Source organism: Mustela nigripes, chromosome 2 (genome assembly GCF_022355385.1).
Source record: "Mustela nigripes isolate SB6536 chromosome 2, MUSNIG.SB6536, whole genome shotgun sequence".
Lineage (NCBI taxonomy): Eukaryota > Metazoa > Chordata > Mammalia > Carnivora > Mustelidae > Mustela > Mustela nigripes.
This window is the reverse complement of record NC_081558.1, coordinates 46,828,426-46,854,858: the sequence shown is the minus strand read 5'-3', so window position 1 is coordinate 46,854,858 and position 26,433 is coordinate 46,828,426. Positions and strand designations below refer to the sequence as shown.

The 26,433-nt window shown below is 40.4% G+C and overlaps 1 long non-coding RNA gene across 2 annotated transcripts in view; it reads left to right on the top strand.

Annotated features, from left to right (window-relative positions):
* The first annotated feature begins 10,360 nt into the window (after window positions 1-10,360).
* LOC132011515 (uncharacterized) overlaps window positions 10,361-26,433 on the top strand; it is a 38,113-nt gene continuing 22,040 nt past the window's right edge. For both annotated transcript variants that reach the window (XR_009402394.1, XR_009402395.1), the window contains exon 1: window positions 10,361-10,882. This is a non-coding gene — a long non-coding RNA (uncharacterized LOC132011515). The remainder of the gene's footprint in view (window positions 10,883-26,433) is intronic.

Sequence of the window (26,433 nt, the reverse complement as noted above, 5' to 3'; positions counted from 1 at the left end):
TTATATTTCTTTTCATAACCTTTAGTGCCTACTGTGACTTTCACTGTTTGCTGATTTTGTTGCCTGAGCAGCATGAATCTCCCTATTTGATTTCTTTTTAGTGGTTCTTCATTTAAACTACTTGTGACAAATGAAAACCGAAAAGGCTTTTTTTTCTTTTTTAAGGAAAATAAGACTAGTATGAGGTCAAATTACTTTCTGATTAGTGTGCATATTAGAAAACAATTATATTAATTTAAAATGCCCTTTCCTGATATTTTAGACAATCTAGGGCTTGTGGTTTTTTATTTTATTATTTTAAAAGATTTTTTTTTTTAATTTATTTGACGCAGAGAGAAAGTGGCAGGTAGAGGAAGAAGGCAGCTCGCCACTGAGCTGGGACTCCCCCCGGCCCCCATGTGGGACTTGATCCGAGGACCCCAGGATCATGACCTGAACTGAAGGCAGATGCTTAGCTGACCATGCCATCAGCAGCCCCAGGCTTTTGATTGTTTTAACTAATGGATTTATTAAACCCATTCTATGCCTAAGGGGATAAGACTTGGTCCCTAGTCTATAAGCAAATTATTTTATTTGAGGGACCAAGTTGATGCTTTTTTCCATGTAATAGTTAAATGTTTCAGATGATTTCAGTCACAGCATTTCAAAAGGAGAAAGGCTACATGAGTTATCATTTCGGGAAGGTTTTCCTGAAAGAGATTAACGTCAGTTCTTTTCTCTACTTCCACACATTGCCTGTAATTGGCGAGGAGTCTGAGAACTGGATTGTTCCTGCTTAGAGAAGAATAAAGGGCAGGACTGATAGGATTCAAGAACTTTGTATATAAACTTGGGAAAATTGCTTAACTTGTTACAGGCTTCGAGGGTGCGGGGTGTGAGAACTAGGCCCCACCCAAATCAGTTTTTTTTTCTGGGAATTTTCTCTTTCCCCAACGGGTAGCTGAAGATGCCATAGAGGGAGGAGAGGTGATATAGAGAAGGATAGGATTAGGTTTGAACGGAGAGGTCGTGGTTTGTCCTGGGAAACATGAAAATGCAGTTCCTCTCAGTATGCAGGAAGCTGGCATTGGAAGGAATTCAGTAAAGCTCAGGGAAAGACAAAAACCACACCTTCGTTTTTGATAGGAATGGAGATAGGAGCAGATCCATTTGACGTCATGGTGGGGATGCTTTTGTCTCTGAATACATTCTCCGCGGGCTTCCTGGAAGTCTTTCCAGCCAACTGGGATCTTCTGGTTTTCTGTCTTAGACTTCTTCCTGTCAGCAATGAACTAAAACACAGTAGCAGACATTCCTGATCTGTTCCTCTGTAGCAAGAACCTCTTCTTCTGAAAGACAGCTCCTCCTGTTGAGAGTCCTGTCTCCTGCTTTCTACTCACCATTCTGTCCCAGCAGGCCCTTCTGAAGTCCAAGGTACAACTCTGAATTCTAGGGACTCTCTGATTTTAGCTCAGGTTCCAGAATGAACATTGGCCTGAATCAATCCTCAGGTCATTCTTAACAAATAAATACATTCCAAACCATCCTATGCAAACGACTCTAATACTACTGGAATCTTTCTTCTAGGTCTGGATTTTCTAGAAATGAATGTTTCTTCAGGAATGCTAGCAAATCTGGAGTCTCAAGGTGTCCGCCAAATCTTAATTCAGTTGAGCATTTTGTTGCTTAGTGAGCTATTCTTTGATTCTTTTTATCTATTTGCAGCTGAAGAGCTATGATGATTTGCTACAGTCAATGTGTCATCCAGATCCTCATTTAACAAATAACAAGCATTCTGACTATGTGCATAGCACTAAAATGCTTTATTCTTGCCCTGAGTAAAGCACTATAATGACCTTCCTTCTTTTTTGGGAAATGGAGGTTGCTGCTTATTCAACATGCTTCTGTGTTTGACTTACCATCACACTATTTCTTCTTTTTGTTAGAGTTTTTTGGTATTTTTTGGAGTTTCTATACCAGCTACATATATAATTTAAAAACCATCTGAATAGAAACATCATGCCCCAAACTGACAATAATGGAAACTTTGAAAAACAATATTTGGTGATGCGTGCACACGGACACACACACACACACAGTTTAACGTTTTAAAGGTTCACAGTGAGGAAGTTTTAATGGTGATATTTGATGTTGGCCCATCATTTTACCATTTCATAGTTGTTTTCATACGTCTTATGTAGGAGGTAGACTAGCTTAGTAGTTAGAAGTCAGTTTACGTCTTCTCTCTACCACACACCAGATATGGCCTGGCAAGGCACTGCATTTTCTAAGCCTGGGTGTGATCCGTGCACCTGTCTCATAAAGTTACCGCGAGGATTTGGTGGAACAACACATAAAATGTGCAAAAGAGGATAGAGATCATAGGAAATGTGCAGCTCATGGTACTTACTGTCTGACCTTTGTGTTCCCTCCACAAAGTAGGCCCTGTGGGATTACCTTCATTTTACCAAGGAGAAAACAAGTGCTCAGCGCGATTAGGTGAAATGACAAGCAGTTCTTCAGTTTTGTTTTATTTTTAAATACGATTTTATTTATTTATGAAAGTGCATGTGTGCATGAGAGACAGAGAGAGAGAGTGTGTAGAAGCAGGGGCAGAGGGAGAAGCAGCCTCCCTGCTGAGCAGAGAACTTGATGCAAGGCTTGATCCCAGGATGCTGGGATCATGATCTAAGCCGAAAGCAGACACTTAACCGACTGAGCCACCCAGGCATCCCAGTTACTCAGTTTTTAAACTGAGTTTCGATTCCAGTATTAATGCCAGGACTAGAAAGGGCCATCGAGTGAGTTTATTGGGAACTTTTTCTAGGGTGGAGTAAACACCAAAGGAAACCTGAAACACCTGTTGAACTGCTCTTGTGGGTTGAAGAGAACCCCTAAAGATCTGACACTGTCAAATTTTCTTTATGGTCAGGGAGCTAATGGCCTCAAGTTCAATTTGAGCTGAACATTCTAACCAGGCATGTTCAAATCATTCTTCACTTTTTTCGTGGGGGCGGGGAATGATGCAAATGAATTCTTATTAACTAATTTCAGTAACTTTCTAATCTCTAAGTGCAAATGACTTGTCTGAGAATTTCGGTGAGTGTGTAGCTACTTTAAAAGCTCAGGTTCCTTGGTTAATGTGACTTTGCAAAAGGGGCACACACGGAGACTGGGAACCATGGAGTGCTGGCTGGCCCTTATCTTATTTGGCCACATGTATTGATCCAGCAGCTGTATATGAGACCGGGCTCCTCTTTTTAAGCTACTTGGAAAGTAATGCATCTTATCAGCTTGTGACAAAGATGCACTCTGTGATTTCATTGCAAAAATTTTATTTTCTAAATGTTTTAAGTTTTTAAATTTATTTATTTATTTGACAGAGAGAGTGAGAGAGCACAAGCAGGGGGAGCTGCAGGATGAGGCAGAGGGAGAAGCAGGCTCCCTGTTGAGCAAGGAGACCGATGAAGGACTCCATCCCAGGACCCTGTGGGAACATGACCTGAGCCGAAGGCAGACACTTAGCCAACTGAGCCACCCAGGTGTCCCCGATTTAATTTTTTTTTTACTAGATTAATGTTACCTCTGCATAGCACACGTTTGCCATTCTTTGGCATGTAACCCAATTTGCTTTTTTCTAACAAATACTTTTTACGATAAATTCATTCCTTTTAAAATGAACCAAAAAAGGGGCGCCTGGGTGGCTCCAGTGGGTTAAACCTCTGCCTTCAGCTCAGGTCATGATCTCAGGGTCCTGGGATCAAGCCTCGTGTTGGCGGGAGGACGGGGGGGGGGGGGGGGGTCTCTGCTCAGCAGGGAGCCTGTTTTCCCCTCTCCCTGCCTGCTTGTGACCTCTTTGTCAAATAAATAAATAAAATCTTTAAGAATAAAATGAACCAAAATATTAAAATGTTTCAGGTAGCAACAGTCTCACCCCTCATTCTACTGTGCTTCTTGCAGAAATAATCTTGGACTATACAGCTTTAAAAGAGGTAACGTATATAAGTGAAAACATCCCAATAAACAAACAAAGCATCCCAATAAACAAAAATGAAAACATCCCAATAAACAAAAACAAAGAAATGAAAACTCTCATTATTAAAGAATTTTTTTTGCTCATTGATGGATTCTGTTAGTTATATATTTAATTTAAAGGCATGAAATCTCTGAAATCACATTGTTGAGAAGACTAATGTTTTTGAGATATATCTATTTTTAAATTCAATTAATTAACATATAGCGTATTATTAGTTTCAGAGGTAGAGGTCAGTGATTCATCAGGCTTTTATAATAACCGCTGTTCATTACATCATGTGCCCTCCTTAATGTCCATCATCTAGTTACCGCCTCCATTAGTTCCTTCCCCTCCAGCAACCCTCAGTTTGTTTCCGATGATTAAGAGTCTCTCAGGGTTTGTCTCCCTCTCTGGTTTCAGAGAGAATGATTTAAAATGCAAGCATTGGGATGCCTGGGTGGTGCAGTTGGTTAAGCATCTGACTCCTGGTTTTAGCACAGGCCCTGATATTAGGGTTGTGAGATTGAGCCCCATGTCAGACTCTGCACTCAGCTCAGAGTCTACTTGGAATTCTCTCTCCTTCTCCTTCTCCCCATCCTGCTTGTACTCTCTCTCTGAAATAAATAAGTAAATTAAAAAAACATTAAAATAGTAAAATGCAAACATTGGATATGTACCAAAGCTTTTGGTAATGTAGTCTTTGGTAAACATCAAAGTGGAATCTCCAAAGATAGTCTGGAAAGCCAGTGTTAAAAGGTTCATAAAATCATATCTTCAGGTTATGATGAAAACATAATTTAGGAAAAGAAGCTGAAAAAACTAGGTTTAGAGATCAGACCACAGACAAGTATTTAATATTGGTACAATAACCAAAGACTATATGGAGGGATGCCTGGGTGGCTCAGTGGGTTAAAGCCTCTGCCTGCTGCTGAGGTCATAGTCCGGGGTCGTGGGATCGAGCCCCGCATCAGCATCTGGCTCTCTACTTGGCAGGGAGCCTGCTTCCTCCTCTCTCTCTGCCTGCCTCTCTGCCTGCTTGTGATCTCTGTCAAATAAATAAATAAAATCTTAAAAAAAAAAGACTATATGGATATTTTTACTGGATATTTATTTTTACTTGTAAGTTTCAAAACAACTACAAAATGACATAGACATTTAGCAGCTCTTCTTTGATTAGTACATGTCCTGGGGCACGTTTTTGTGATCAGAAATGCTAGTTTTGCTGTTCACACACAAACTTCAATTTGGCTAAGTGTTAGGCACAGTATGATTCCTACCAGAATTACAGTAAGCTACTGCACACTTTATTTCCTGTCCTGAGCTTTTGAGTGTTACTAGGCAACCGTTAAAATGGCATTGCATACCTCTGGTGTGGCACTGCCAGATTTAAAAAAACAAAAACAAAAACAAAAAAACTGGTGAACTGGGTTGAGAAGCTCGAAATCCTTCAGGAAAAAAGATACTGAATGAATATGGTGTGTGTGTCTGCATGAATGTGCATGTAGAAATGTAAGTTATTAGTATTCATTCATACAGAGCATGTTACAGAGCATACAAGACTAATTTCTTTAAAATATGTGGCTGGCAAAGCCAGATTAAATTCATAATGTCTTAGCCTTCCTACGAATACCCTACGTGTTTCAACTATAAGCAGTGAATCAATTTTTTTTTTTCCTAAGGGACAGGTTTATAAAACAGCAATAAAAGTAGATTATACACATTCCCCTTTCCCCAGCTGTAATACAAATCCGTGGGCAAAATGGAGATAAACTGTGGCTCCCAAATAAAGTTATCTATAAGGAAAATGAATTAAATTTATAAGTATTACAATCAGCAATAAAATTAAAAAAAAAAATCAAAGCTCCTGGGATTAGTTTTTCTCTTCTCTTTCCTTCTTTCCTCCCTCCCTCCCATTCTTTCTTTCTCTTTCTTTCAAGACTTTATTTATTAATTTGAGAGAGGAAGAGGGAAGGCATGAGCAGTGGGGGAGCACCAGAGGGAGAGGAAAAAGCAGGCTCCCTTTTGAGCAGGAAGTCTGACACAGGGCTACATCCCAGGTCTCTGGAATCACGACCTGAGCCAAAGGCAGATGCTTAACCCACTGAGCTGTCAAGGCACCCCTGGAATTAGTTTTTCTATCTAGATTTTATTCCTGGCATAATCCACATTTGGAAGCAGGGTGAGGCGAGATTATGTTTTCCAAATATGGTAGCACTAACCTAGCCCTTCCCATATGCTCTTCTAAAAGTGTGATGTTGGCATTCCTCTATCAAAGGTGGCCTATTTCCCTGAATATATAGGTAGACCCATGGTAGGGCAGAAAGGACGTTATCTGACTTCCAAATCTAAGTCATCCAAAGTGATACAGCTCTTGCTGGGATCCCTTCCTTGGGACTGTGTCTTAGAATCCCTGAACTGATATGTGAGACCACCAACCAGCCTAAAGCCACTGAGCTGGGGAGACCACGTGGTAAAATCCATGGAGATAGTAATCTCGGAGAAGCCCAACTGTTCTAGCCTCCAGCTGTTCAAGTTTTCCCCCTGCCACCTATCTCCAGATGAGAGAGAACTGGCCTTTAAGCCAGGCCTACCTGATGCTGAGTTGGGCGAGACTGGCTGTCCTCATGGAATTATGCCCAAATTGCAAAGTAGTGAGCAAAAGGAGAAGTGTTACCTTAAGCTGCTAAGTTTTCCGGTGTTACATAATGCATCATGGGATAACCAGAACATTAAAATTGAAGAAAAATTTGTGATAGTTAAGTATAAGTTAATATATTTACATGTATAATATATGGAGCAGGGTTGGTTGTTAAACAAATTAATAAACTAATTTATACCCTTAGTGTCTGAGTTAATTTAAAGCAGAAAACCACCTTGTCTTGATAAGATACGTGAAGTGTTGGCCCATCAGGTTCCCTACTAAGACTTCTGAGACCTAACAATGCTCTAATGTCTTGATTTTTTAATTATGATAATGAAGTGAGCAGAATAAGGCAAAGGATGTAGGGGTCTTTCAGTTGTCTGTTTCTCATGATTTTCTGCGTCAGGAATTGGGGTAGAGTTCATTTGGTCAGGTCTTCTCCGTGTGACTTGGTAGGGGTAACTCATTCAGCTGTATTCAACTTATGGCTGGGCTGGAAGGTCCGAGGAGGCTTGCCTCATGTCTACTGCTCTTCCATATGTCCTCTCCATCCATATTCATTGGCTCATCACTCAGTAGTCAAGCCCAGCTTCTTTACAGTCATGGAGGCTGGCTTCCTAAAGCAGGAGGCAAAAGCTGCCAGACCTTTTAGGGCCTGAACTGGGAAGTCTCAGAGTGTTACTTCCCCTGCATCCTGTTGGTTAAATGGAGTCGTAAACCAAGTCAAGAGGTGGACAGAGACTGCACTTGCTGACAGATGTCCTGTCATGCATATCCGTGGGTGACGTGGGAGGAAACTGATGCCCATTTTGGGGACAAATGGCAAGAGTACTTGTCTCTAAAGAGAGAGAGTCGTTCTAATCCCAGCTCTGCTATTCTGCCTAGCTATGTGGTGTTGGTCCAGTCACCCATTAATATACTTAACCAGTTTGCACACATACCAGGTGAGAGGAATGAGCCATGAATTCCAAAAGTCCTGTCTAGTTCCAAAAGTTTGCTTCTCATCAGGGCAGTGGCTACATTAAGCCTGGAAGGTGGGCACAGGAGGAGAACACAACTAATGAATTCTCCAATTGCTAGCCTGTGTTTAACTTTAGCTATGGACTGGGTAACTAGTGATCTCTCCCTAACCAATCACCATATGAACTCAGCTTTTGAGACATCATATGTTGCTGTTACAACCTACCCTCCCCTTCCTCCCCGTCCTCTTAGTCAGCTCATGGGATGGGAAATCAATTTCACAGCTGTTATCTTTTACAGGGAGCAGGAGGCACTAGGGCTTCAAAGGGAGTTGGGGTAGGGATCCCAGAACTAAGATTTGATAAAATAATGTAGCCAACTCTATAAACATTGTGCTGAATCGGTTGTTAAGATGAGACCCCTGAAGCAAACTGAAACATTTTTTTAGTGTTTTTAAAAGTCTTCAGCCAGGGGGCTTTATAATTTTGAAATACACAATTTCCTTAGCGAGTATTCGAAAAAACTTCATTTTAGAAGGATTACAGGTTGCCATAAGGACATCCCCGAGCTAGATCTGTGATGATTACTTGGTGAGGGGCGGTACATACAAGATCCATGGTAGGTGTACAAGGAGCTCCTTTAGGAGCTCAGCATTCAGTAAGTTATCTGGTGCCTTCCACTGTGGGCCAAAGTTAGACATAGCATTTGAACCCTTACAGGCTGTATCGCCCCAGGAATTTCAGCTACAGAACCCAGATTCAGGCAGAGACTGTGTACCTTACCCAGTTTCTCCTTACATAGTCTTTGATTTTTCAACGTGGAGGGTAGGGTGGGAACACTAAAACAATGTGCACTGAGATCTGCTGGATCCCAGATTGTCTTTCTGGTATTCAACTATCAAACCCTCTTTATGTCCTTCCAACTTTTTGCCAGAACTTGCAGGACTTCTCAAATGAGGGAATGGTAGTTTTGTTTTGTTTTGTTTGTCATCATTAACAAGGTACAAATCTTCATGCCCAAGACTATGATTACCATTAGAGCATAGGAGTATCTTGCTAGATCTGCCAACCAGTCTTTTTTTTTTTTTTTTTTTTTTTGGTCTTCATTCTTTCTCTAAGCTTTAGTTATCTCCCCTCACCAGGATTTTCTTATCTTCCTTTTCTTAACACACGACACCGTCTCCCCACACACCCTATTTACAGTGCTTCCATTCCGCCAAAATTTCAACTCAGGCTATACAAATCCAAATGCAGGAAAGATATTCTTCCAAACATTATGAAGAAAGATGCGATTAAAAGCATTCGATGAACAGTCAGTGAGTTCTAAAATCTTAGGAGGAGACGGTGCCAAGAGGAACCAGAACATTAAGATCTCCAATCAGTAAAGGTTTTTTTTATTTGTTCAATTCTTATTGTTCCTTAATCCTTCACCCGTTGTTACAACTGTCTGACAGAAGTCTTCATTGAAGCTAACCTCCCTAAGAGAGGAGAGAAAGAGAAACAGAAGTAGAGGCAATTTGTATAAACAAGAAAGTAAGGGGTGCCTGGATGGCTCAGTTGTTAAGGGTCTGCCTTCAGCTCAGGTGATCCCAGCATCCTGGGATAAGGTCCCACATCAGGCTCCTTGCTCAGCAGGGAGCCTGCTTCTCCCTCTCCCCCGTCTCCTCCCCCTGCCCATGCTCCCTCTCTCTGGCCCTCTGTCAAATAAATAAAATCTTTTTTAAAAAAGAAGTTTGGAGTTAGAGTAGTAGGTCTGGAGCTATTTCCCCAAAGTATTTGCACCCAGGCAACAACGTAAAAAAACTGTCCATGGGAACGTATAATCAAGCACATCTATATGCTGCCAAATACGACAAATGGGGGACATATGTTTGGCTAAGTCCTGTATCAGCCATTTCCCATGTTACCAGAGGCCATCCTGACAGCTTCTAAGCAGTGTTAAAAACAACAAAAATACTTAGTGTTCTTAAGGGGCATGTGGCTTCATTGAGGAACCCATGGCATAAGAATATACACAACCGACATAGGTACTTATGTTGGGTTTCGAACATGGCAACGTGGTCTTTTCTTCATAAAACCATCCAACAAGAAAGCTGCTGGAGAATACCCATAATTGGATTAAGTTAATGACAGGGTCTAAGAGTCACGAAAGCTCGAATTGGTCCCTGGACTAGCCCTAGAGTAGGCCGTGGCCCAGGTGGGTACCCTCGGATGCGATGATCTCTGTGAGCCGGCTCTTCCTCCTGGAAGATCTCAGACCTGCCCCCTCCCCCGCCCCCTGCAGTGCTCTAGAGATGATCATTACTGCTCCACGTGCAGCTACTGCGAAGTACTTGCTAATGTTCCTGGCGTGACGGAGTCGGAGGGGGGGGGGCGAGTTATTTAACCATATAAAATGGGAAAACCTGCAGCAGTTCTGACTTCCCCCAAAAGGGCAGTGTGTGCGGCCCGTGATACCCACTTCCTTCCTTTTTCTGGGAAACAGAACTTTCCCCATCCAGGCCGTCCCCCAACACCCCCGTCCCCCCTTCTCCCACCACAGTTCGTGGCCTCGGCGGCCTCAAACGTGTTTGGACGACTCTCCCACCTCCACCTTGCACATGCGCATACACAGCACGCGGTAAAGCAGGAACAGCCTGCGCAGCGCGGTGTTGCACTAGCCGCCCGGCGTTCTGCTCTCCCTCGAGCGGGGCGGGGCACCAAGGGGGCGTGGTAAATGCGAGGCCCTGTGTTGCCATTGGTAGCGGCGGGGTCACGTGGAGGCTCACGTGACCCCTCGGCTCTCGGGTCCACCGGCCCACGGGCCCACGGGCCCACGAGTCGTCTGTCCGCGGAGCGCAGGCGCTCAGCGGGGTTGCGGCGAGGGCGGAGGTGGTAAACGGGTGAAGGCGGAGGAGGGAGTGCCTGAGAGCAAGCAACACATGCCTGGCGCGGTGCCGTGCAGCTGGCGGCGGGTGGGGCCGCCGGGCGGGCCGCCGCGGCTTTCTCCTGTCGTCGGAGGCTGCTGACAGGAAAACGAGCCGGGTGGGGAGCGCCCCGGCCCGGGCCCTTTCCCTTGAAAGTCTGCCGGGGCCGGGTAAGCCAGATAGAGACTCTGGGCCATGTTACAAACGGACGTTGAGGATCGCAAAGATCAGCCTTCTAGCCCTCTCTGTGCCTGTCACGAGCTTTGTGACCTGTGGCGAGTCACTTAACCCGCGCCTCAGTTTCCCCACTCTTCTAGAGGACTTGCGACCTGAGCGTGGTCAAGAAGAAAAAAAAGTTCACGTCACAAGCACTACCTGCCTAGTGAGTATTTAGAGCACCTGAGTCATGCCCTTTTGCCCTCAAGAAATCGGGTGCCTCCTTCAGGCACTGAGCAAGACGGAAGTTCCACCATGGTTTATGCCAGGGCCCTGGAATGGGCCCTCCTGGTGGACTGGCTGCACTGCCCATGTGAGCTTGGGGCTCAGTTTTCTGATCAGGGATAGCAGGTGCTTCAAAGGTAACGCAGAGAGCGTGGAGTGGTCAGCGTCGTCACTGGCACCTAGTGGTCTCCTAAGACTGGTGACCAGCTTCAGGCAGGGCGAAAGGCTTCCCTGTACAGTCGCTCATTTCAAAGCAGCCTGAACGTGTGGGGGAACGCAAGCACGGTGGAGGGGCTGGGGGTGCACACCCGCAGAACGGAGGTTGGTTTTCATTCTGGGGGCTAGCCAGAGTGAAGGAGTGGGATTATCGATGAAACCCAGTCCTATTTGTTCCTCCTACCTTGGGAGAGGGCTTCTGAATCTTCCTTTCTTTTTTTTTTTTAATTTTTATTTACTTATTTGACAGAGAGAGAGAGATCACAAGCAGGCAGAGAGGCAGACAGAGAGAGGGGAGGGGGGAAGCAGGCTCCCTGCTGAGCAGAGAACCTGATGCGGGGCTCGACCCCAGGACCCTGAGATCATGACCTGAGCCGAAGGCAGTGGCTTTAACTCACTGAGCCACCCAGGCACCCCTGAGTCTTCCTTTCTGAATCCCTAGTTGGTAGTGGTTTAGAACAGGCAACGGAGAGATTGAGTTGATGTTTCTGAATTCGCTCTTACGTTCAGCCCTCTTCTGATGACGGAGAAGGCAAGTGACTGGCTGGTCGTTGGGGCAGTTCATGGTGTCTTCTAACAATTTGGGATGACATTGTCGGTACTTGACAGGAAAGCTGGCAAAAAACATTCACATCAACTGTTACTGTGGTTCCAAGTTGAAAGCTTGAGAAATACTCGTGGGCTGTGTTGTATTACCTCTTTCTTGCGGTCTCCATAATACGCCTGCCTCCATTGTGTCTAGGTGGTCCTTAAAAACTGTGATTTATTATTATTTTTTATAGATGTGCATTTTGACCTTAATCTCACCTTTTCTACCAGTAACCACTTTAAGATCCTGTTGCTACAAGAGTTCAGGGAAAATCCATTTGTAATATTATTTAGAGAAGGATGACCGCACCCTGACTTAGCAGAGTGTTGAGTAAATCAAGCTACTGTTCTTTCTGGAAAAAACCTGCAGCTGAAACTGGGATCAGGGATAAAGAAACCCAGCTGGATTTTTGCCCCAGTGCCAGTGATAGTTTCTGTTTATGGTCTGTTTATCAGACAACATGCTTTGCCCAGAATATGACTAGTTTTTTTTTTGTAAGCCTACCATACCTATAGTATGTGATGCCTTGTGTCTAAAGGATGTATAAAAAGCTGATTGATCTTGACCTTTTAAGTGAATGGGAGATGTTAAAGTTGGTAGCTTATCCACACACAGGTCTTTGGAGAAACTAGCCATTTGATTGACGCTCTCTAATAGAAAGCATATGAGAGATTCCAGGAACTTTTTCATTTATTTTCAGTTTTTCGTTTTAGTCTTCTAAACATTTGTAGAGTTTACAGGCCAATGTTTCAGTTTCCTGAAATTGGCTTTAAAGAATTAGTTGTCCTTGGTCTCACTCACTATTTCAGTTCAACATATATTATTTAACACAGTATAGTAGCTGAGTAACTACAACACTCATAATAAACATTGGTTGAGTATGTACTGTTTATATCAATGATTTATATATATCATTTATATCCATTGTTTCACTTCACTATTTTGGACACTGGGGAATAAAACCATGTTTATTATATGTTCCTCTACTTCAGGAAATTTATGACCAGTTTTCTCTACTTTTTTTTTTTTTTTCTTAAGAGAAAAGAATCTTCCTGGAAAGATACGCCTTTTAATTGTTCTAGAAATCTTGGATATTTATATTGTTTCTTTGAGAGTACTCGTTTTCTTTAACATTTTAAATTTTTTCTTTGTTTCAAATGGAATAACTCTTGCAATGTTAGTGTAGGTCTTAGCCAAATCTGATCATTTTCTTACTCTTATTCCTTTTTTTGGCCAAGTTCCACTTACATATACACAAATACAATATTTTCTTTATCCATTTACCTATGGATGGGCACTTGGGTTGCTTCCATTTCTTGGTTGTTGCAAATAATGCTGCAGGAAATGTAGGGATGCATATTTTTTTTTTCAAATTAGCCTTTTCATTTTCTTTTGGTAAACCAGAAGTAGAATTACTAGATCACATGGTATTTCTGTTTTTAATTTTGGGGGGAACTTTCATACTCTTTTCCATGATGGCTACACCAGTTTGCATTCCCACCAACAGTACATGAAGGTTCCCTTTTCTCCACATCCTCACCAACACTTGTTATTTCTTTTTCATTCTAAGCCTTTCTGACAGGTATGAGGTAATATCTCATTGTGGTTTTGGTTTGTATTTCCCTGATTATTGATGTTGAGCATCTTTTCAAGTGTCTCTTGGCCCTGTATGTCTTCTTTGGAAAAATATCTATTAAGATCTTCACATTTTTTTAGTTGGTTTGGATTTGTTTGTTTTGTTTTGAGTTGTAGGAGTTCTCTATATATTTTGAATATTAGCCCCTTACCAGATACATCATTTTTAAATATCTTCTCCCATTCATTAGGTTGTCTTTTCATTTTGTTGATGATTTTCTTCACTGTACACAGTTTTTTTAGTTTTATCTATTACAGTTTATTTTTGCTTTTGTTTCCTTTGCCTGAGGAGACAGATCCAAAAATATACTGCTAAGAGCAGTGTCCAGGAATGTACTACCTACATTTTCTTTTGAGTTTTCTGGTTACATGTCTCACATTTAGGTCTTTAATCCATTTTGAATTATTTTTGCATATAGCATAGGAAAGTGGTCCAGTTTCATTATTTTCTATGTAGCAGTCCAGGTTTTCCAACACCATCTATTGAACTGAGTGTCTTTTCCCCATTATATATTCTTTCTTCCTTTGTTGTAGATTACTTGACCACATAGGCATGGGTTTATTTCTGGATTCTCTATTCTGTTCCATTGATCTGAGTCTGTTTTTGTGCCAGTACCATATTGTTTTGATTACTATGGCTTTTAGTATAGTTTGAAATCTGGGAATTTCAAATTTCAATCTTTGTTCTTTGTCCTCAAGATTACTTTGATTATTTGGTGTCTTTTGTGGTTCCATACAAATTTTAGGGTTATTCTAGTTCTGTGGAAAATGTTACTGGTGTTTTGATGGGGATTGCATAGAATCCTTGCTAAATCTTTGTGAATTGCTTGGGGGTAGTATGGACATTTTATTTTATTTTTAAAGATTATTTATTACTTGAGAGAGTGAGTGAGCAAGAGAGCACAAGCAGGGGGAAAGGGAGAGAGAGAGAATCTCCAGCAGACTCCCTGCTGAGTGCACAGCCTGATGCTGGACTTGGTCCCATGACCCTGAGATCACGACTTGAATTGAAACCAAGAGTAAGACGCTTAACTGACTGAACCACCCTGGTGCCCCGGATACTATGGACATTTTAACAATATTCTTTGAACCATGAGCATGATATGTCTTTCATTTGTGTTGTACTCAGTTTCATTTATCAGTATCTTACACTTTTCAGAGTACAAATCTTTTGCCTCCTTGGTTAAATTTATTCATAGGTATTTTATTCTCCTTGATGTCATGGTAAATGGATTGTTATCTTCATTTCTCTTTTTCTTGTATGCTATTTGTATATAGAAACACAGCAGATTTCTGTATGTATTTCTGCAACTTCACTGAATTCATTGATTAGTTCTAATGGATAATGACTTTAAATCTAAAAATCTCTAAAGTGATGACTTTAGGATTTTCTATATGTAGTATCCTATCATCTGCAAATAGTGACAATCTTACTTCTTTACCAATTTGGATACCTTTTATTCATTTTACTTGTCTGAACCAATAGCTACAACTTTCAGTACAATGTTGAGTAAAAGTGGCAAAAGTGGACATCTTTGTTTTGTTCCTGATACAGAGGAAAAGCTTGGAGCTTTTCACCTTTGAGCATGTTAGCTGTGGGTTTATCGTATATGGACTTTATTATATTGATGTATGTTCTTTCTACACCCACTTTGTTGAGAGTTTTTTATCATGAATTGATGTTGAAATTTGATGTTTTTCTGCATTTATCAAGATAATGTGATTTTTAAATTAACATATAATGTATTATTGGTTTCAGGGGGACAGGTCTGTGATTAATCAGTCTTACACAGTTCACTGTGCTCATCACCCAGCCATTCCATCCCTCCCACAGTCCTCCCCTCCAGCAGCCCTCACTTTGTTTTCTGAGATTAATAGTCTCTTAGGGTTTGTTTCCCTTTCTGGTTTTATCTTGATTTATTTTTCGCTCTGTTCCCCTATGATCCTCTGTCTTGTTGCTCCAATTCTTCATATCAGTGAGAGGATATGATAATTGTCTTTCTGCAATTGATTTATTTTGTTTGGCACAATACCCTCTAGTTCGATCCATGTTGTTGCAAATGGCAAGATTTCAGTTTTTTGATGTCTGCATAATATTCCATTGAATGTGTGTGTGTATACACACATGTGCACACACATACATACCACTTCTGATTTATCGATTCCCCTGTTGATGGACATCTGGGATCTCTCCACAATTTAGCTATTGTATACATTGCTGCTATAAACATTGGGGTGCATGTGCCCTTTCAGATCACTACATTTGTACTACTGGGCAGATACCCAGTAGTGCAGTTGCTGGGTCATAGGGTAGCTCTATTTTCAACTTTTTGAGGAACCTCCATACTGTTTTTCCAGAGTGGCTACACCAGCTTGCATTCCCACCAACAGTGTAGGAGGGTTCCCCTTTCTCTGCATCCCTGCCAACACCTGTTGTTTTCTGACTTGTTAATTTTAGCCATTCTGACTGGTATGAGGTGGTATCTCATTGTGGTTTTGATTTGTATTTCCCCGATGCCAAGTGATGTGGAGCACATCTTCATGTGTCTTAGCCATCTGGATGTCTTCTTTGTAGGAATGTCTGTCATGTCTTCTGCCCATTTCTTGATTGTAGGTCTGTTCAGGTTTTCTATTTCTTTCTGGTTCAGTTTTGGTGGTTTATTTTTCTAGGAATGCATCCATTTCTTTCAAATTGTCAAATTTGCTAGCATATAGTTGCTCATAATATGTTTTTTAAATTATTTGTATTTCTTTGGTGTTGGTTGTGATCTCTCCTCCTTCATTCATGATTTTGTTCATTTGGGTCCTTTCTCTTTTCTTTTTGATAAGTCTGGCCAGGGGTTTATCAATCTTATTAATTCTTTCAAAGAACCATCTCCTAGTTTCGTTGATCTGTTCTACTGTTCTTTTGGTTTCTATTTCATTAATTTCTGCTCTGATCTTTATTATTTCTCTTCTCCTGCTGGGTTTAAGCTTTCTTTGCTGTTCTTTCTCCAGCTCCTTTAGGTGTAGGGTTAGGTTGTGAAATTGAGACCTGAGAAAGGCTTGTATTGCTATATACTTTCCTCTTAAGACTGCCTCTTCTCCATCCCAATATTTTGAACAGTTGTGTTCATTTGTTTCCATGGATTTTTAAATTCTTAAGTTCCTGGTTGACCCATTCATTCTTTAGTAGGATGCTCTTTAGCCTCCATGTATTTGAGTTCTTTCCAAATTTCCTCTTGTGATTGACTTCTTGCTTCAGAACACTATGGTCTGAAAATATGCAGGGAATGATCCCAGTCTTTTGGTACCGGTTGAGACCTGATTTGTGACCCATGGTGTGATCTATCCTGGAGAATGTTCCATGTGCACTAGAGAAGAATGTATATTCTGTTGCTTTGAGATGGAGTGTTCTGAATATATCTGTGATGTCCATGTGGTCCAGTGTGCCATTTAAAGCCTTTATTTCCTTGTTGATGTTTTGCTTAGATGATCTGCCCATTTCAGTGAGGGGACTGCTAATGTCCCCTGTTATTATTGTATTATTATCAATGTGTTTCTTTGATTTTGTTATTATTTGGCTAATATAATTGGCTGCTCCCATGTTGGGGGCATAGGTATTTAAAATGGTTAGATCTTCTTGTTGGACAGAACCTTTAAGTATTATACAGTGTCTTTCCTCATCTCTTATTATAGTTTTTGGTTTAAAATCTAATTTGTCTGATATAAAGATTGCCACCCCAGCTTTCTTTTGATGTACATTAGCATGGTACATTGTTTTCCACACCCTCACTTTAAATCTGGAAATGTCTTTGGGTCTAAATTGAGTCTCTTGTAGACAGCATATTGATGGGTCTTGTTGTGTGTGTGTGTGTGTGTGTGTGTGTGTTTTATCCATTCTGATACCCTGTGTCTTTTCCATTGGGTCATTTATCCCATTTACACTCAGAGTAACTATTGAAAGATATGAATTTAGTACCATTGTATTGCCTGAAAGGTGACTATTACTGTATATTGTCTCTATTCCTTTCTGGTCTATGTTACTTTCAGGTTCTCTCTTTGCTTAGAGGACCCCTTTCAATATTTCCTGTAGGGCTGGTTTGGTGTTTGCAAATTCTCTTAGTTTTTGTTTGTCCTGGAAACTTTTTAATCTCTCCTTCTATTTTCAATGACAGCCTAGTTGGATACAGGGTTCTTGGCTATATATTTTTCTTTTTAGTGCTCTGAATATATCATGCCCATCCTTTCGGGCCTACCAAGTCTCTGTGGATAGGTCTGCTGCCAATCTAATATTTCTACCATCATAGGTTACAGACCACTTGTCCTGAGCTGCTTTCAGGATTTTCTCTTTGTCTCTGAGACTTAGAAGTTTTACCATTAGATGACAGGGTGTTGACCTATTTTTACTGATTTTGATTAGAGATTCTATGTGCCACCTGGATTTTGATGCCTGTTTCCTTCCTTACATTAGGGAAGTTCTCTGCTATAACTTGCTCCAATATACCTTCTGCCTCCTCTCACCGTCTGCCCCCCCCCATTCTTCTTCTTCTGGGATCCCAATTATTCTAATATTGTTTTGCCTTAGGATATCACTTATCTCTTGAATTCTCCCCTCATTATCCAGTAGTTGTTTATCTCTTTCTCAGCTTCTTTATTCTCCATTATTTTTTTTTTAATTTATTTATTTGACAGAGAGAGACATAGCGAGAAAGGGAGCACAAGCAGGGGGAGTGGGAGAGGAAGAAGCAGGCTTTCCGCTGAGCAGGGAGTGTGATGCAGGGCTCGATCCCAGAGACCTTGGGATCGTGACCTGAGCCAAAGGCAGATGCTTAATAGCTGAGCCACCTGGGCGCCCTATTCTCCATCATTTTGTCTTCTGTATCACTGATTCTGTCTTCTGCCTCATTTATCCTGAGAGCCTCCATTTTTTTTTTTTCTTACTGAGAGCCTCCATTTTTGATTGCACATCATTAATAGGCTTTTCAAGATTTCAACTTGGTGAGATTTTAGTTCTTTTATTTCTCCAGAAAGGGGTTCTCTAGTATCTTCTATGCTTTTTTCAAGCCTAGCTAGTATCTTTATAATCATCATTCTGAAGTCTAGTTCTGACATGTTACTAATGTCCCTATTGATTAGGTCCTTGGCAGTTGGTACTGCCTGTTCTTTTTTTTGAGATTTTCTGTTTGACATTGTCATTTTTGTTCAGAGACGAATAGATGAATGGGAGAACAAAATGCTAAAAGGGTAACAACAACCCCAGAGAAACATATACTAAACAAATCAGAAGAGACCCAAAACCAGAGAGAAAAGAAAGGAAGAAGAAAAAAAAGAGAAGAAAAAAGGAGTATGATCAGGCTGGTGAATAGAACAAAGCCACACACTAGATTTTGGGTATATTTTGGTCTGTTAGAAGAAACTGCCTCCAAAAATTTTAAAGAAAGAAAAATTTACATATATACAAAAATAAGGTTAAATATGAAGGAGGAATAGAATATGACTATAAAGATGAAAATTGAAAAAAGATTTTTAAAAAGGAATTGATAAGAAGTTGGTTGAAAAAACGAAGAAAAAAATTAAGGAAGAAAAAAGGAATGTGATCAGGCAGGAGACTAGAACAAAGCCATATGCTAGATTTAGGTTATATTTTGTTCTGTTAGAAGAAAATGTATCCCAAAATTTTAGAGAAAGAAAAAATTACATACATACACAAAATAAGTTTAAGTGCAATGAAGGAATAGAATATCACTGTAAAAATGAAAATTAAAAAAGATTTTAAAAAAGGAATTGATAAGATGTTGGTAAAAATAGGAAAGAAGAAAAATTCAAAATAGAAAAAAAGAGGAAATTTTAAAAATTAACTTTGAAAAACTAAAGGATCATGGAAGAAAAAGTCATGATTCTGTGTGCTGTATTCCTCTAGCGCTAGAGTTTTGCAATTCTCATTGATTGGTGTACTTGGTCTTGGCTGGATGTTCTTGCTGATCTTCTGGGGGAGGGGCCTGTTGCAGTGATTCTCAAATGTCTTTGCCTGAGGTGGAATTGTACTGCACTGCCAGTGGCTAGGCTAAGTAATCTGCTTGGGTTTGATCTCAGTAACTTTTGTTCCCTGAAAGCTTTCCATGTAGCTTTGGAGGATGAGAATAAAAATGGCAGGTTTCCAATCTCTGGCCCTGGAGGAGCTGAGAGCTCAGGGCCCCAATCCTCAGTGCACCCTCAGAGAAAAGCAGTCAATCAGTCCTTTCTTCCTGGTCCCTGGCTGCACTCCATGCTCACCTGGCTGTGACCAAGCGTTTCTGTCTCTGACACACAATCCTGTTTGTAGTCTACAAACCCAGCAGATTTCTGAGGTATGTTCCCATGCTGCTCCTTCCAGGGAGGAAGGGGAGTCTCCCTGGATCTGCCACTTGTTGGGTCCCTGCACAAGGAGCAGTAACCCAGCTGTGGGGTGGATCATAGTTTATGGCAACCCCAAGCTGAGAGCCTCCTCCAGGGTTCTGTCTTTGCAGCTGGCTTTCCTGCTCTGATACCTGGTAGGTCTGCTGTACTCAGATACCCTCAAGCTTTCTGTGACCCTGAGCGTCCTGAGACCACACTGTCCCACCAAGGGTTCCACTTAGCCACTGGAGTGATGTCCCTTAGTGGAGCAAAACTCTTTTTTTTTTTTTTTTTAAGATTTTATTTATTTATTTGACAGATAGATCACAGGTAGGCAGAGAGACAGGCAGAGAAAGGAAGGGAAGCAGGCTCCCTGCTGAGCAGAGAGCCAGATGCAGGGCTTGATCCCAGGACCCCAGGACCCCAGGACCCCAGGACCATGACCTGAGCCGAAAGCAGAGGCTTTAACCCACTGAGCCACCCAGGTGCCCCTTAAATGATCTGATTTTGTGCTCCACTGCTCTCTCACTTGCCGGGAGCCAGCTGATGGAGGCTCCCTCTCCTGGTGGTCTGTCTTCCCAAATATTGCCTCAGATTGACTTCTCTGCATGTCCTACCTTCCAGAAAGTGGTTGCTTTTCTGTTCATAGAATTGCTGCTATTCTTTTCTTTGATCTCCTGTTGAGTTTGTAGGTGTTCACAATGGTTGGGGTGGTAACTATCTAGCTGAATTCCTGGGAGCAGACAAAATTTAGGTCTTCTACTCCTCTGCCATCTTGCTCCCCTCCCCCCACAATATGATTTTTACCCTTTATTTTGTTAATGTGTTATATGATACTGATTTGATTTGCAGATATTGGACCATCCTTGCATCTCTGGAATAAATCTTACTTGACTGTGGTGAATGATTCTTTTAGTGTGTTGTTGAATTCATTTGCTATTGCTTTGTTGAGGAATTCTGCATCTGTGTTCATCAGGGAATTGGCCTGTAATTTTCTTTTTTGTATGGTCTTTGTCTGGTTTTGTTATCCGGGTAATGCTAGCCTTGTAGAGTGAATTTAGAAGCATTCCTTTCTCTTCAATTATTTGGAATAGTTTGAAAAGGATAGGTATTAACTTATTAAAATGTTTGGTAGAATTTACCTGTGAAACCATCTTTTCCTGGACTTTTGTTTTTGGGGAGTTTTTTGATTATTGATTTAATTTCATTACTTTTTTAAAAAAAGATTTTATTTATTTATTTGACAGAGTAGTACACAAGGAAGGGGAGCATCTGGCAGAGGTCAAGGGAGAAGCAGTCTCCCTGCTGAGTGGAGAGCCTGACATGGGGCTTGATCCTAGGAACCTGGGATCATGATCTGAGTTGAAGGCAGATGCTTAATTCACTGAGCCACCCAGGGTCCCCTAATTTTATTGCTTTTTACCAATTTCTTTTCAGATTTTCTACTTTTTCCTAACTCAATCTTGTAGAATTGTATGTTTCTAATGATTTATCCATTTTTTTCTAGGTTGTCCACTTTGTTGGCATATAACTTTTTTAGTGGCCTCTTATAATTCTTTATATTTATGTGGTTCAACAGGCTATTCCTAACATTTATATAGAGAAGCAAAGAACTTACTACATCCAGAACAATTTTGAAAGAGAAAAGCAGTTATAAGACTCATACTACCTGATTTCAAGATTTACTAGAAAGTTATAGTAGTTAAGACTGTGCAATTATTTTTAAACCTATGGTAAAACATACACAGAACATGAGATCCACCCTTAATAACTTATTAAGTGTACAATACAGATTATTAACTGCAGGTATAATGTATAGCAGCTCTCTAGAACTTTTCAATCCTGCATGGCTGGAAGTTTATACTCGTTGATTAGCAGCTCCTTGTGTCCACCTCTTTACAGACTTTGACAACAGTATTGTATTTTATGCTTTGATGAGTTTTGACTAGTTTAGATACCTCATATAAGTGGAATCATGTAATAATTGCCCATGACTGGCTTATTTCATTTAGCATAATGTCCTCAAGTTCCATCTATTTTCTGACATATGACAGGATTTCCTTCCTTTTTATGGCTGAATTATATTCCCCTGTTTGTATAAACTACATTTTCTTTATCCATTTATCTGTCAACACACATTTAGGTTGTTTCTACCTCTTAGCTATTCTGTACAATGCTGTAAGTCTGGGAACACAGATATCTCTTTGAGAACATGATTTCACTTCTTTTGAACTTTTTCAAAGATTTTATTTATTTATTAAGAGAGAGAGGAGCACAGAGGGAGAAGCAGACTCCCGCTGAGCAGAGAGCCCAACATGGGGCTCCATTCCAGGACCCTGAGATTTTGACCTGAACTAAAGGCAGACACTCAACCAACTGAGCCACCTAGGTGCCTCCAGTTGTTTTGGATTAATACCCAGAAATGGGATTGGTGCTTCATGTGGTCATTTTATATATTTTTTGAGTAACCTTCATACTGTTCTTTGTAGTGGCTGTACCATTTTACATTTCCGTCAACAATGCTCCAGGGTTCCAGTTTTTCCACATTCTTATCTATACTTGTTATTTTGTTTTCTCAATAATGGTCATCTTAACCAGTGTGAGGTGTTATCTCACTGTGTTTTTGATTTGCATTTCCCTGATGTCTAATAATGTTGAGCATCTTTTCATATATTTATTGGCCATTTGTATGTCTTCTTTGGAAAAGCGTTCAAATTTCTTGCCCATTATTAATCAAATTATTTATGTTTTTTTTTTTTTTTTTTGCTTATGAATTGTAAGAGTTCCTTACATATTTTGGATATTAATCCCTTAAAAATTTGCAAATATTTTCTCCCTTTTGATAGAGTGCTTTTTTAGTCTATTGATTGTTCTCTTTGCTGTATAGGAGATTTTTAGTTTGATGTAGTCCCATCTTGCCTGTTTTTGTATCTATTGCCTATCCTTTTGGTGTCATATTCCAGAAATCATTGCTAAGACCAGTGTCATGAAGCTTTTCCCTGATTTTTTTCCTTAGAGTTTTTCAGTGTCAGGTCTTACATTTAAGTTTTCAGTCCATTTAAGTTGATTTTCATATACCGTGTAAGACAAGAATTCAGTTTTATTTGTTTGCAATTGGAGGTCCAGTTTTCTCAGCACCATTTGATGAAGAGACTGTCCTTTCCCCATGGTATATTCTCGGTGCCCTTGTGGAAGGTCAGTTGACCATATATGAAGACAGGGTGCTACTGGTGAAAGGAAAGACACTTAGGTCAATGGAACAGAATGTAGAGTTCAGAAAAAGACATAAACATGGCCACAGGTGCCAAGATAACTCATTGGAGTAAAATATAGTCTTTTCACAAAATGGTGCTAGAATAATTAGATGTCCGTATTTTTAAAAAATGAACCCTGATCCATACTTCAAACACTTAGAAAAATTAACTCAAAATGTATCATAGACCAAAATGTAAAATCAAAACTATAACACTTCTAGAACTTCCTGTCCATATGGTAGCTACATGTGGCTATTTAAATTTAAATAATTAAAACTAAATACAATTTTAAAATTCAGTTCCTAGTTCTAGCCACATGTCAAGTCCTCAGTAGCTATGTGTGGTTAGCTATAGCTAGTGTATTGGTTAGCTTGGAGTATAGCACATTTTCATCATCACAGAAAGCTTTATTGTACACTGCTGTTCTGGAAGAAAACATAGGAGAAAACTCTGGGATTTTAGTTAGATGAAGATTTCTTAGGACACAAAAAAACATGAGCCACAAAAGAAAAAAAAGTTGATAAATTGGGTTTTGTCAAAATTAAAAACTTTGAATTTTTGGAAAGCTGTGCTAAGGAAATAAAAAGACAAGCCGTAGACCAGGGGAAAAAAGTATTTGCAAAACATATATTTGATAAAAAATCGGCAGTCAGAATATAAAAAACAAAACTTAAAATTCAGTAATAGTAAAAGAAATAAAAAGGTGAACAAAGAAAAAGAGATTGTATAGACACTCACCAAAGAAGAGATATGGATGTCATATTATTTAAATTTTCTTCAGCAGGTATACATTGCCCCCCCCCCCATTAAGTCTTATTGCCTAGGAAGTTTTTTTTCCTTTGTTTTCTTTGAGTTTATTGGGTCTTATTTCTTTATAGATGGGGAGGTGGGACAGAGGCAGAGGGAGAGAGAATCACAAACAGGCTGCATGCCCAGCGCCCAAACAGGGCTCAATCTCAGAATCCTGAGATCATGACCTGAGTGGAAATCAGTTAAGCTGGTTGCTTAACTGACTGAGCCACCCAGGTGCCCCTCACTGTGTCTTATTTTTAAAGTGCTAATGCTCAGAAATAAGACTGAGGAAAATAAGATATGTGTGTGTGTGTGTGTGTGTGTGTGTGTGTGTCTCTCTCTCTCTCTCTCTCTCTCTGAAAAAGCAAACACATCTCTTTTATAGTTTCTGGTATCAGTAGTGAAGGTGAAAAGAAAGCAACATACCATCTTAGGTAATCCTGTGTAGCTTTATCACTTTTTACGATCATGTTAATGAACTGATTTTTCAGCCTGTTTGGACCATAAGAAAATGCACCTTCCTAATTGTATTCAGATCAGTTAAGCTTGTAAACAGATGGGTGATTTGCTTTTCTTGTCTTAAACCTAAATACTTGTCTAGACTCTGTGTAAGCGTGTGTGGTAGGCAGAATAACAGCCCCCTTAAAGATGTCCACATCCTATTGCCCAAACCCTGTGAATATGTTACCTTACATGGCAAAGGGATTTTGCAGATGTGATTATGTTAAGGATTTTGAAATGGGAAAATGTAACTGGCCATTTCGGGTTTTGAAGATGGGAGTAGACCACCAGTAGGGGAATGCAGGCTGCCTTTCTAAGCCAAGAAAGGCAAGGAAATGGATTCTTCCCTAAGGCTTCTAGAAGCAATGGCAGCCCTGCCAAGCCATTTTAGACCTACTGGAAGTATGATTTGTGTTGTTTAAACCACTAAATTTTTGCTAATTTGTTATGGCAGCGGTAGAAAGCAAATGCAGCTAGAAGACTGCTCCATTTGCAAGTTATAAAACACATTTCTTTTTTAAGTAGGAGCACACCTTTTTTTTTTCTTTTTTCTTTCTTTCTTTCTTTTTTTTTTTTTGAAGTCTCACTGCCAACCCTATAGGTACCCCAGTGAGCATATCTTTTGCTCCGACCCTCCTATTCAACCCTGTGAAAAGAAACTCTGTTCCAAAAGTGTGCACATGGCCTGTACCAAAAAGAATAAAGGTACTGTGATGCAGCCCAGACATTAGCAGTGCTTCTCATACTGTGGACTGTAGACAGCCTGCATCAGAATTATCTGGGGAGCAAATTAAAAATGCAAATTTTTGGATCTGACCCTTTTATCTCTCCTCCACTATACCCCATTAGTTTTTAGAAATATTTTCAGTCAAATTTACTGGGGTATAATTTACATATAGTACAATTTACTTCTTTTAGGTTATAGTTCTTGAATTTTGAGAAACCTGTGTAGTCATAACTACCAACACACCAAAGATCTATTACCCAGTGTATTTACCTAGTGTCCCTTTGTAATATATCCCCTTCCCATACCTCCTGTATCTGGCAACTGCTGATCTAATTTCTGTCCCTGTAGTTTTGTTTTTCTGGAATGTCATATACATGGAATGACACATTATGTAGCCTTTCAGTTCTGACTTCATTTGTTTAATGTAATGCTTTGGAGAGTCATCCATGTTGTCTGTATGTTTATATGTAAAGGAACCATAATTCTTCACTACCCAAAATGGCCCTAACTTCCTTCTGTTACCTAAATTGTGTTCTCTTTGTGGACAGTCTGAGAACTGCTACAGTTCCTCCACGGATTATGGAGGCAAAGTGTCCTTTAGTGTTAGACAAGGGGCTGTGGTGGAGAGAGGAGCGTTGGAGCACGCGTGAGTCTGTACATCTTCAGGAAGACAACACAGTCACACATTATCCTGTTAAAGAATTGAAAGATGGGAGAGATGGGGGTCACTTGTTCAGAGGGAGCAGTGGAAGATGGTTTTGAGTTGTGAAGCAGGACTGTAGGAGCCAGAGGCATTACAGTTAATCATTGGTTGTAGGATTAAAGGGTCAAGTTGCAGCAAAAGGAGTAGTGACTGATTGTTCTGTATGTATAACTCCCTTCGGGCCACTAGATACTCCCTCTTCATTGAAAGACGCCTAATTAGTGTTGGTTCCAAAAACCTTGAGCAGATTAAGTGGAGATTCTCAAAGAATTTTTCCCTCCAGTCACTGTGTAGAATACCTTTGACAGGTACTATGCTAGGGACCCATGATATAGAAATGAACTAATGCAGCCATGACCCTTAACAACTTTTACATTCTTTTGTGTCTTGTAGAATTTTTAGCTGGTACAGGTTTTCCCCAGACAGGTGGGCAGGGAAGAAGGGGAGGCCCCAGCACCTTATCAGCAGGACTGCACCTAGCAGAGTGAAGCCTCGGCAAAGAGAAGAGAGTGGGTAAGATCACATGATCTGCCCTGAAATCCTAGGTCCCAGGTTCTAGTTGGGCCATATCACTTAACCTTTCTAAAATGATTTTTTCTTCTTTAAGATAGGGATGTATCAGGAAGGGGAAAAAAAAAGTTTAAAACACTGGTTGATCTTTGAGTTGGAAGCTAAGGACAGCGGAATTAATGTTTTTTGTTTGTTGGTTTGGTTTGGT